Source organism: Photinus pyralis, unplaced genomic scaffold, assembly GCF_008802855.1.
Source record: "Photinus pyralis isolate 1611_PpyrPB1 unplaced genomic scaffold, Ppyr1.3 Ppyr1.4_LG1, whole genome shotgun sequence".
Lineage (NCBI taxonomy): Eukaryota > Metazoa > Arthropoda > Insecta > Coleoptera > Lampyridae > Photinus > Photinus pyralis.
Window position 1 is genome coordinate 15,327,134 of NW_022170249.1, and position 13,888 is coordinate 15,341,021.

The 13,888-nt window shown below is 35.0% G+C and overlaps 1 long non-coding RNA gene across 1 annotated transcript in view; it reads right to left on the minus strand.

Moving 5' to 3' along the window:
- Window positions 1-13,888, minus strand: part of LOC116160366 — a 28,946-nt gene that overhangs the window by 1,193 nt on the left and 13,865 nt on the right. The window lies entirely within an intron of this gene.

Below are 13,888 nucleotides of genomic sequence, written 5' to 3' on the forward strand. Positions count from 1 at the left end.
CGATGAATGTGATTTCCATGAATTAAGACATCCCTCCTATTATAGTTCGCGTTTAGCACCATACGACTACTACCTTTCCCCTAAATTGAAAAAAAGCAGCCCAAATATTGGCTTCTGATCATGACCGGAAATTTAAGAAAGTTATCAAAATTAGAGGATTAATTTTTTCGATAATTTGTACAAATGGAACTATAAAGAACGAGGAGGACGTGGAGGAAATTAATAATGGTTTTTTTCTACGTATTTCAATGCAATAGAGCTTTGTTTTTTAATAGCTGTAGGAAGTCTTAGGCTCCGGAAAGTTTAGTTACAGAAAAAGCACGCAGTTAGCCTTCAAAAAAATGAAAGTCAACGAAAGTCAAAGCATGAGTAACTACAAGGTACAATTGGTGGACTTAATTATTTAATTTAATTATTTTATATCATTTCTTTAATATACCTTCTATTCGGTGCCAGAGTTTATACAGTTCTGAATTTTTTCCTGGAATTTTATCTTATTTGTTGCTTAAGGTGTGCACTACAGATAAATCGGATCGAATAACTTCAACAAATATGACACTTAAAAAAATCAAAATATACATCAGTGTATATCTATGTAATTTTACACAAAATTCCTCCTATTAGAGTCTCAGTTTCAAATTTTACGCACAAAGAAAAAGAAACGATCGATATGAGACCCGTTCGTTGATTCTCTCCAGTTTGTCGGTCTCTACGCAAAACACATTAACGAGGTATTCCTACCAGACCAATCGTTTTCTTCAATAATACCCCACTGTACTATATAGATATTACCAACTCGGTTAATAAGATCATTCGATTTAATTGTTAATAAAGCCCTTAATTTCCTACACTTAGCACTCTCCAACTCAATCATGGAATTTAGCGTCTATAGAAAACCCACCACTATTGCACGTGTTATCCATTCGGTTCCTTTCATTCCCCAACACATAAGTTATCTTCCTTCAGATTGTAATTTCACAGAGTTGTAAACCTCCTCCCCAACCCGTCCAATTATTCCACTTTCATATAAATTTCCAGAGTCAATAAATACCCGATCAACTGGATAACCAACCTTTGTACCAAAAAACGTTCACCTAACACCATCTCCGTTCTCAAACCACCCTTCAAGCTTTCAACTCCCGACTACCTTACATTTGTTACGTTCTTTTTGTCGTAATTCAAATTTAGTATTCTTACTTTCGTTCATACTTAAATTCAACGTAGGTTTTTTTACGATGTTCTTTGTTTTGCCGACAGACGCCGTGCAGAGTTTTCTTTAATTTCTTTCGCCGCACGCTCTTCTTTGTACAAAGATGAGAATCGATCATTACTTGTAGAAGAATACACGCCATTGCGGTTCCTCGGCCATTTTTTTTAGCATTTTGGGACTGTATAAGTTAGATGAAGTTTTCTCTTGTTATTTTGCTGTACAGACTTCGCTGACGCATTTGCGGATATGTTTGACCGAATGGGATATTCTTGACATGTGTGGCTTTTAATTACAGTCGCCAATGGATAAAGACAAATTTACTTAAAATTAAATGAGAAAAACGGGCTGGAACTTTCAAGTTCTTAAAGCAAGGGAGTTAATCCAGGAAAAGGAAGTTCTTATTAAGAATTAAGTTTTCTTTCAGGGAGAATTAAGGACTTCTTTTAAATGAGGATCTCTCATTAAAAAAAAATAAAAAATGGAGGCTTTATTGATTAATCGGAGGATCTCTAAGTTGTCTATCGAAAAGTAAAATTTAGGACGTGTGTGGCAAAGGATCATTTTTGTTTAAAATTATTGGTTTTAAGGTTTAGGCGATATATTGGGAGGCTGTCATGAAGTTTCCTCCCACCAAATTTGGTTTTGTGACGGTAGCCTTTATTTTGAATTTCAATTTTTGAATTTTGCCCGCAGAAATACGTAAATTAGAATTTTAAATTCAAGGTTTTAAAGTGTATTCCGTCACAAATTTTGGTCATGGTGATGTAAAGAATTTATTTGGATGATTGGAATACGAAATGTGTGCCATTTCTACGCAGCTAGTTTTAAATAAACTTTTATCGTAATAGATTCTGGCGTCAAAATAACCGGGCGTAGGGACAGTACATCCGTTTCATTACATTTCTTACGTTGAATCCATACAACAATTACACACGAAAGGGTCTGAGTGTACGGTTTTTTAAATTGTGTGACTTTGAAAAAGAACTGGGATTGGTTGAAAAAGAGCCTTAACCAATGAAAATTAATTAATGGTTGCCTTGGTTAACGCTTCTTCATTTTGGGCGAGTTTAATTATCAAAACCGAACGGGAATTCGTTTTTCAGAGACTCTAGGAGGACTCTCGATTTGGATTGAGGGGATTCGCGTTTTGATCTTGGGGTGTTTAAAAACCGCTTTAATCGGGAATTGTCTTTTCCGAAAGTTGCGGAATTTTTAAAATTTGTGTTCTAATTAAGGAATTATATCGACAAGAACATCTTTTTGGCAATCAAAGAAGAAATCTAGGAAGAAATTCGGGTTTTGCGTAACGCGATCGATTTAAAAAACTTAATCCGAGGTTTTAATCCAGTTTTAAAAGGTGACATAAAATACATTTTTTTTGTTATTAATCTGTGCATAGGTGCAGCGATAGAACAATAATTATTTCGTTGCAAACGTTTCGAAATTCGATTACGTGAATAATTTGCAGGCGACAGACTAAAAAATATAATATGCATAGTAGATGTGAAGGACAAGTAACAATATGATAACAAACCCTCAACGAATCGTTATCTTCAAAATTTTCCCCAAAGTCTAGAAATTCCAAGGAGATTTGATAACAGCAACCATTCCCCAAATCCGATCCAACCGACATTTGTTAAGTGGACATAGTTTTCCATTGTACAACAAAACCGAGTCCGACGGCAGCGATGTTTTCCAAGATATATACATTTACCAAAAGATATTGTGACCATTTGTATCTATATCTTTTTTTGTAATATAAATTGTTCTTTAGTTGGGTATACGTTTGGTAAAGCAAATTAAGAAAAATATGAAAAATTACCTTTCATTAACGAAAAATTAGAATTTTTTTGTAGTGGAAGTTAAGGTTATTGTGAATATTTATTTTTATTGCTAGAAAGTAACAAAAAATTAGGAATCCGAAAGGGTTAGAAAAACGAATTTAGTAATTGGAGATGCAGTGCAAGTGAAAAATGGAATTATGCCTAAATATGTAAAGAGATGAATTAGATACGATGTACCTACTTATTTTGAACGTCATCCCTATATGGATACTAAACGCCTATTCTTAACTAATCGGAGAGTAGACCACTAGCACAGTACTAATTTGCAATGTAGTTTTGGAATATCACATTAGTAAATGAATACAACTATCTTGACGTCACTTAATCAACTTATGAATGGCGCGAACAGTAGGTAGGTATAGTAAATTATTAATATTTAGTTTTGTAGATATTACGTAAGGTTTAAGCGATAACAGCGAGAGACCATTTCCCACTTCCTATACGATATGCAACGATAAAAAGCACATTTCCGTTGTATTCGCATTTAGCTAAATTGTCCGCACAAAAAAAATAATAATTTCATTATTCGAATTGATAGTTATTTAACGGAACGATGTTTGCGCAGGTAACAAAGAAGAAAATGGACGGCGCGGACTCGGTTTTAATTAAACCTGGCGCAGCGTTTGCGTTGTAGCTTTCAGCAAACACCTTTCGTTGTTATTTATATCGTTAACAAAAGAGAGATATTTGTCTATAAATTGGGTGTACCTAAACAAAGAGTCAACAGTAATTATCTAAATGAAGAAGGTTTACCTTTAACTAGCATTGTGTTTGCTAGCAGTAACGATATTATTTAAATGGTTGCGGTCTAATCTGCAGTCGATGTGGATAATGTTCGTATAAAAAGTCAATATTGTTATTTGTCAAACACTCCGCCGATTATATGCAGGTTTTATAAATAATTTTACTATAACTACCGCCCGTTTAATGATCAGCTTTAACTATGTTGGCTTTCGATTTTCTCCTTTACCGGCTGTACTCAACGTTAATCTTAATGGAAATTATTGCACATAAATCCCCCACCGGTATTTAATCGTGCTCGAGGTACCTTTATAGCGTTGTTTCATATCGGTTATTAATGGAAGGGATGACTATACTTACTTCTTTAACCTGGTAAAATGGAGCCCCCAATAGGATCCAGTATGTCGAATTTACATATGTTCTCTCTGTATCTGTATCTGCATAAGAATAAATGGAGGTGAGGTGCCTGTATGAAAAGGAAAATTCTCCTGGGAAACTCGGAGGAAAATTTTACTTTGACATATAGTTTTAAATATAAGTTCTAGGGTAAGATAAGTATAGGGATTTATGTGTACCTATATTTGATCATATACCTAAAAGGGAACTTTAGATTCTTCAGAATGAAAAACGAGGTGTAATTTCTCGCATTTAAAAAAACACATAGGATGGTGATTAGCAACTCACAATAGTGTTTCAATGCACAATTCTGGATGTTCCATTCTCACATTTTTGTATTAGTTTAGTAGGTATGAGGAGACACTTCTTTTTAAGCGTCATAGGGCTTCAGTATTTATAAGTGTCCTAAGTAAATGGCTTATAAATTGCAAGATTTTTGTAGTTTTGGTAGCGTTGTGAATGTTGAAAAACTTGGACATAAAAACATTGTGTTGGGCGAACGAATGATTGTTGTACAGGGCGTTTCAAAAAGAATCATCCGATTTTAAAAATTTATTGCTATTAATCTATAAGTCCGATTTGATAGAACAATGTACTGTTAGTAAGAGGAAGCTCTCGAGTTTCGCGTGGTTTCCGCTAGGTAGCAGTAGCGCGCTTCTGCTAACGCCCAGCTCAGTTATTGTCAAAATGGCGTCTAAACAACAGAAAGCGTTTTGTGTTATACGGTTTGCTAAATGTGAGTGTGATTTCCGTGCAACGTGAATTTCGTACCACATATGGTGCTGATCCTCCTACAGCCCAGAGCATAAGAAGATGGTATAAGCTAAGGTGTGGGACGAATTTGGTGCATCTCAAGGGGGCCATGTTGAGCATCTGTAAATGGTGTATAAAAAAACTTTATTAGTTATCCTTTAATATAAAATTAACCTCATGTCCATATTATTATTAGTATTGAAATTATAAACCTACAAAATCGGATGACTCTTTTTGAAACGCCCTGTATATGTGGTGAGAATGTTCCATCATCGTATAATGCTAAATTCTGCAAGCTGATCCAAAATCGGGTACACCTCTTTTAAAGCAAGAACACAGGAGACAATAGGAACACTCCGCCCACTACGAAATAAGGACAATAAAATTAAAAAAAATGGTGACAGTTTGAAGAGTAAAGTTTCAGTTATTGTGTAAAAGAAGTGCACATACCAAAGGAAAATTTTAGACAAAGATTTGGAGATGAATAAAATGTCCGCGAGATTGATCCTATACGCTTCTCATAATAATAATAATAATAATAATAATAATAATAAAATACAATCTTATTACAGAACACACACCATACTACAATTACACACCAATCACCATACTTGAAAACACTAATTACAAACTATACTACGATATCACAATTCACACAGATAAAACTGTAATATGTAATAGACCAGACATAACATTACAGGATAAAGATCAAAATATTACCTACCTGATAGACGTTGCCATACCAATAGATGCAAATACAGTAAAGAAATACGCAGACAAAATTGAAAAATATACAGAACTAGCAATAGAAGTGGAGAGAATATGGAGGCAAAAGCAAGTACATATAATACCATTCATAATATCAACAACTGGAATCACACACAAAACATTTAAACAACATTTACAACAACTTGATCTAGATACATACACTCATCATCACATTCAGAAGGCAGTCATACTCAAAACCTGCAGCATCACCAGAACTTTCCTCAGAAATAACTAGCTAGACTTGACAATAGTCCGTTTGACTAGGATTAGAACCGGCAAGACCGAGAAAATCAAATAATAATAATAATTTATTAACGCTACAAGACATTTTGCATACAAATTAAAATTATAGTGATGCCAGAACAGAAGGCCTCAGGAAGATTTGGATGCTTTAAAACAAGACATCGATATTTTTTTTCAAAATTATCACTGCTGGTGATGAAACCTGAGTGTATCACTGGGGTCCTCTAACGAAACGAGAATAGATGCAACCAAGTGTTCACCAGGAAAAGACCAGACTGTTAGTCTGTTACACGATTGTCGGGTGCACAAAGGCTCTAAAACTTCGACAAGTTAATTAATGTGGCTTGCAGAAATGAACATATCCGCCGTATAGTCCGGATTTAGCACCTTGTGACTACTACCTTTTCCTCAAGTTGGAAAAACAGTTAACGAAGCCGAAGATTTGCTTCTGGTGATGACCCACCTCTGTGATTATGAACTACTGCGGCCTGAAATTTGTGGTAATAGGTAGCCAATACCTTGAAGGTGTGCCAGATGGCCTTCGAAATTTGTGTCGTATGCCCCCCCCCCCGCATTATTTCCCGAGATGCTATTTGCTATTTTGAAAATATAACGCGCAATAGATTTACATGCGACGACCAATTGTCTCAAATTTTGCATATGCATTCCTTTAGTGATGCCAAGTGTACCTAATTTTTAGCGCATTTTTGAAAAAAATACGCTATTATATTCGTTATTGCTGGCAGGCCGGCTGTCCGCGTTAGATCTCCACAACTACAATAGCTAGAGACCTCAAATTTTCACTAAAAGCTTCCTGCTATAGTGTAGATGTGCAGGCACTGGTCTATTTTGAGTTAGATTACTTGTGAGATCGATAATTGAAGGAAATAATTTCGATATGGGTTTCGGAGGTGCTATAATTTTACCGTTAGATAGCGCTACCAGTATAAAAACTTATTATTTACTTTGTGATTTGTTTTACAAGATGAAGACGTACCGTAAATTGAAATTAAATAAAATTAATTATTTAACGCAGCCAAAATTACTCGTGAGATCGATAATTTTAAACTTCGCTAATAAAATACTGACCTGCATTACCAAAAATGCGCTTTAATCATGCATATGCTGATTTACAACTTGTTTTAATTTGTTGCGGGAGATAAACACACGTTTTATCATTCATGGTATTATAATTAAATCTTAATCGAAAGGAACTGTTTTCGACCAACTTCTCCCTTACCCCCTATCGAGAGTTTGAGTAGGAGGAAGGAGTGGTTATATCCTTCATGGTATACTCATAATGGATGCTTTTATAACGAAGGGTCTTACAAATGGCCACAAAATTAATGAAATTAATAAAATCTTATAATACAATTAGCCAAGCAGTGTTCATACTGAACCTCTAGAGCAGGCATGTGAAACTCATTTATCATCAAGGGCATTTTTAAGGTTTTCACATGTAGCTGGGGGCCACATAATAAAAAACAATAACACGGAAAAATACAGCCCTTTTTTTATGTCTAAGAATATGGGTATACCAAATTTGGTTTCCGGAAATGAGAGTACAGACAGACCAACAGACGTACTTATATTGAAATTTTGTTTGATTCGGATTCCTGGTACCTCAAAACGTGTATTTCCGTAAAAAAAGTGGGGAGGGGGGGTCATTTCTAATCCCGATGTATTACCTCTCTTACACTAAACGTACGGGTGGTTAAAGGGTAAAACTGCCTATTTTAACATACAATGGTCGACCACCGTTTCTGAGATTTGTACGCACAATTTTGTGAATTCTTTTTCGTGATTACATCGATGTATCATCCTATATTTTTAGCGCATTTTTGAAAAAAATACGCTATTATATTCGTTATTGCATGGCAGGCCGGCTGTCCGCGTTAGATCTCCACAACTACAATAGCTAAAGAATTCAAATTTTCACTAAAAGCTTTCTGCTATAGTGTAGATGTGCAGGCACTAGTCTATTTTGAGTTCGATTACTTGTGAGATCGATAATTGAAGAAAATAATTTCGATATGGGTTTCGGAGGTGCTATAATTTTACCGTTAGATAGCGCTACCAGTATAAAAACTTATTATTTACTTTGTGATTTGTTTTACAAAATGAAGACGTACCGTCAATTGAAATTAAATAAAATTAATTATTTAAGGCAGCCAAAATTACTCGTGTGATCGATAATTTTAAACTTCGCTAATAAAATACTGACCTGCATTACCAAAAATGCGCTTTAATCATGCATATGCTGATTTACAACTTGTTTTAAATTCTATTATATTATTTTTCAAAATTTTGAAATGGCATGTTTCTACCGTCAAACATTTTTATTGATTAATATTGGCTGCCTTATAATTATCATGGATACAATAAACAAATCAAAATCTCGATGACTCCATGGCCTACTATTTAAAAACAGTAAAAAATAAGGTTTTTATTGATTTCCATCGCTCAAATTAAAACAATACAGGTTGTGATACATCAATGTAATTAGGAAAAAGAACACACAAAAAATTGACGTTAAAATATATAGGGTGTTGCCTTTAAAAAATACCAACTTTGGGTCAAAGCTCGTAAATGGTGGTCCAAAAGTTTTTTTTTACTATGCAACTAGATTCTACGTAACAATATCTAAAAATGGCAGTTTTTACCTTTTTTTAATCTTACATCGGTAGTAAGATCTGATAACGTCCCAAAAAGTCAAACTTTTCGTTTTTATTTTTTATTTATTTATGTTGCCTTTATTTTTGAGTGGGCGGGGTTTCAGGCGGCTCTACCAACCGAACCCACTATGCATTTACAAATATCCATGCCCGAATCCGGATTAGAACCAAAAACCCTTAGCACCGCAGTCCAGATTTAAGTGAATTGCGCTACACGAGCTAGATTGATTCTGTTTGTGGAGATGCGGGGACGATTCACGGTTGAACGTGTCGTGTCGTGAGAAAAAATGCAATAAAGAAATAGGTATAAAGGTTTTTGAGTTCGTATGAAGTAAGAGTAAATTAACAACATTTATTAGCTTCAGATTCACTTGGGTTTTTGCTTAATAACGATTTAAATTTTTTGTCCCACCGGCGAATTACTCTGCCCGACCCTTTTACATTCTTCAAGTGCTATATCTTCCATTATAATATCTTATTCATGTACAATTAATTTAACTAATACCACACGAGATTTAAGAAAGTCCTATTTATTTATACTTCCCAACCGCATCTTCCCTTTAACCCCTGGTTACTGAAGGCAAACGAGTGGTGTTTATAACCATTTAATGAGCCAATCCACAACCCGGCATCGTTAAATCTTACAGTTTCAACGAAAGAAATTATTTTGTACCAACAACTCACCCCTTCTCTTCGACTGAGTTCGACTCGGTATCGAGATTGGTTGTAATTCATCATACCTCGAAAATGGTGTGTCGGAGTACTCACAAAGGTAAAATGCATATTCTGAACTATTGCTGAGGTCGAAACGAATATCTCAATAACAAAGAGTCGGAGGAGGGTACTAATAATAGGGCCAGTGGAACATCTGGATGAGATACGAGTATACTTATACTGTAGGTAGAAGTGAAAACAAAAATGGAGGACCGGTATCTACAAAGGGAAAATGCAATATTGCCCAGAATGTTTTCTTCTCGTATTATAGGTACCTATAGGGTAGATTATGAATGTATGTCAGGCTTTTAAACAATTGTTAGAAAGTGAACACAAAACCTTCCCCATACACTTGGAATAGGTAATCTTTAATTGTAATGCGACATGTTTCGGCTAACAAGCCATCATCAGGCCTAAAATGTTGTACGATTACAAATTTGTATCACAAGAGTGATAAAACTTACAAGATGTTATAATATCCTAACGGCTTCGAAATATTAATAATACAAGTTTAAAAATTAATCGACCCTGACGGGATCAAGTGAGGTGTTCGTGTAGCTTGTAGGGTGTACGCCATTCAATTACAAAGTATGGATGTGAAAGATTTTCATTCATTTTTGATGAAGCATTGGATGGTATTTTTACCAGAAAAGTGCTCCACATCCTTCGCACCGAGGATCCTTTGAAGCAAAAATTGTATTCTCGATTACAGGCATGTTGCATCTTTTAAAATGCATCACCCGAAAAGGGATTGCAATTCAAAAGTTTGGGTTGTTTCGTCTTATTTAATACGTAAACATTCTTACAGGTTACAGACACGTATAATATAAAATGAAAATCAAGGAACTACGAGAACAAAATAATAGAAAAAAAATCTGTGTGGCTATTAAAATCGAATTAGTTGGTATCTCTTGAAAACAGACCCGTCGGACAATCTGCAAGCTTTACTAAAAATCACGCACGATTCTCATCATCCCTTGAAATACCCTCTACAATATTTTAGATACCCAAACTATTATACAGTATCGCATTTAAGCAACCCCTACTCGCGAGCGAGATCTTATCCCTATTATATGCCGTATGCATACTATATTCGCATTTATCATTAACTAGCCACAATATTTGCGGTCTACATTGTTTCGCTTTTCCACGCTATCTTAAAGCTCTGGCGGATTCAAGTTGCTTTTGCGAAAATTGAAAGAAAAGGAAACTGCACATTGCATATAAATTTAAGGGGTAGTACAATTATAATAAGATAGGTAAAAACATTGATTGTGAAGTAAAATAGGTAATAAGGTATTAAACTTGGTGCATTAATACTAAGACAGTGAAAATAAGTACCCTGTGATGAAAACATAAGTTTTAGACATTTTTGTTATTAATTATATAGCCATGCATGTCCAGAACATTATGCACATATTAGCCTACATATTTTTTCAAATACGTTCCAATGATACCTACTACAAAAAATATAGCATATTCCACTTAAAAAATTACATTTTTGAAATTGGAACAGCCTGTATAACAAAACATAAATTTCAGTGCACTTCCGAATACCATATCATTTTTGTAGTAAAAATGTTTTTCTATCTATGATAGATTACTCGTAATTTTGCTTTGTCAGGCCGATACCGCTCCATGTACGAGTATATCTGATTTATGGAAAAATAGTTCAAATAGGGACATTTAGTACCCAGACAGTGCCTATACTCACGTCCTAATTTTTAACGCATTCTTTCAGAATTCAGAAAATGAGGCTTTATAGGTATCTTGATAACTATCAAAAAGCATGGAAGCCGACCTCTCTCATGACAGACATCTTCAGAGCCGAAGGTAATATTACGTTAACACAAAATTTCATTTAAATATATTAACATATGAAAAGATTGCTGTAGCTAGCACAGGTACCACCCGCACACCTGCTCATCCCCAAATTTGGTTCCAATCGGTTCAGTCGTTTAGCCGGAAATGAGAGTACAGACGGACCGATCAAACCGACATCATCGAGATTTAGTTTGATTTTCGTCACAAAAGTGGAGAATAATTTTTTACCCCAAAGCAATACTTCTCTTACTAACGTGCGGGTAGTAAAAATTGGATTGCGCATGCGCAAAAGACATTTTTTGAGTCGGCATTACCAATATTCATATTATTTGACATATCTACCTCGTATGCCACTGAAAAGAAATGATATCTGACGATTTCAGAGTATGCAAAATATTTTATGAAGAATAACTTTTATTTTATAGCATGTTAAATGGACATTTTAATAGGTTTGAATGGGTAGGCAAAGACGTTCTTTAACCGTAAGGATAGATAAAGTGATCACTTTCACCGTAAGGGTAAATAAAGTGAAACAATTGATTGTGCATTCTAATGACATCTGTCATTCTTATTTCAAATGCACGTTATAAAATCACGTTCAGAACATAGGACAATGCTGTTGCTACAGAAACGACCGCGATTTCCTTTATAAAATGAGCGGTAAATTACTTAACTGCAATTTTATTAAAAAATGTTTCAAAACTCACTTGTGGGTGTTGTCGCGTAACACAACTGTAAATGATGAGTAACGGGAAAAGTATAGAGTAGAGTATAGACCATAGCAGCTATCAATTAGTGAAAACCCGAAGTCTATAGGTGTCCCAGGGGCCGAGATCTCGATGGAACAGACCGACAGACAGACGAGGGAAAATCGAGCACGTAAGCTTTACCTCAACTTCGTTGTATTACGCTAAAAAATTAAAAGTGTGAATGGCTACCATCCGTTAAGAAATGTTCTTAAAGCGAAATGTCATGTAAAATAATGGTACTTTCGAATTATACCAGTGCGAATTATCCGGGAGTAAAATGTCCAGGGTGGGAATATCTAGAGTGCAAAATATGATAGATGTCAGGGTGCGAATTGTCCGGGTACAAATTATCCGGGGGGGAATGGGCAGGATGCGAAAGAAAAATGTGTGGTACGAATTGCCCGCACACGCCTCGAATGCCTCAACTGCAGCAAGACGAGCAGTTAGTTCCTCGATAGTTTCATTAATTAATGGTTTCTACTCGTGATACAAATATAGCAATTTAGTGATTCTATCCTATGTTTAAGAAGTTGCCATCTTTACATAGGCACATAGGCTGTATGTGTATCTTACAAACGGTCACATTTATAATGAAACCTCGAAATACGCCACTGAAATAAATAACTTTTACCATGGTCGAGATATTATAAAAATTTTCAAAAGAAGCTCATAACTCAAAGACGAAGTTGGCCGTGAATTACAAAAAAATAGCACATGTTCCCGAAAACCGCTCTCGTTGATAAGGGAGAAACCCCGGTTGAAGATCTTGTACAGTTCGTGTATAGGAGTGGGACACAGTGGGAGATTTTTATTGAAACGTTTTTGTGACAGGTAGAAAATACTCAACTTCTTGCGAGTTCAAATTTTATTGATACACTCACTCGCCCAAAGAGAATTTGGTTATCTCAAACCGTTTGGTCCTGGAATTAAGCGGATGCTATAGGTAATATTTTTTATTTTATTTATATTTATTTAGGTTTTAAAATGACAAGTTACAAAAATAATTGTAAATGATTTACAAAAATCGCATTTGAAAGCGTAATAGTTTTTTTTCTCGAAAAAAATTAATTAACTCAGCCTAATTCGTTTTCAACCATTTAATAAATGATTACAAACCGTAAAAATTTAGAAAAATCCTTGCCGCAACTATAAGAAAGTTGGATCTACGCATTTACACAATCCATGTTTTGATATGTTTTTAATTGGCTTTTGTAAGAAGCTTCTTCACTTAAAATTTCAGAAAAGTGATCCACAAATAAGAACGCGTATGCGTAATTTTTTGGCACGTGATTTCAATTTGTTTGTATACGAAGCAGCTTCCGTTGAATGAATTTCAGAAGAATTGGGTCACATCACAATCAAGCACATGCGTAACAATATTTTCTTGCATCTTTTGTTCTGCGGATGAGCAATCTATTTCTTATGTTCTTCAAGTTTCAAAAAACCGATGGATAAGTAAGAAAATTGGACCTGCACATGTGCAATCCATTTTTAGTACTTAGACCTAATAAAGATGGCCACAAGTAATAACCATTGCTGCCAACAGAGGTAATTTTCTTTTTCTCTATCATCGCACCTGAGCCAAGAAAAATTTTGAATCCGATGGCTGTGGAATGTCCTGCCAACTTTCTTTGAGATTTTAACCAAAGATGCTTTGAGTAAAAAGCAAACGTATCGCATATTATAAACATTGCATCGCATGCACAATATTAACTGTTTTATTTATTGAGATTCTTTTTGAAATTTTAATCACACATGCTTCTGTTTTAACCATAGAGTAAATAAAAACAGAGGGACTTAGCTATGCTATTCAGCAAATAATTAATACTGAAATAATATTTATAGCTGCATTAACACTTTATACATTCAATAAAAAAAACATAATTTCATCTCGGGTCGCCGAACAGAGTGCAGCTGATGTGAGAATCGCTCCACGTACTAACAGGTGGCCCCCTTTGGACGACATAGGCA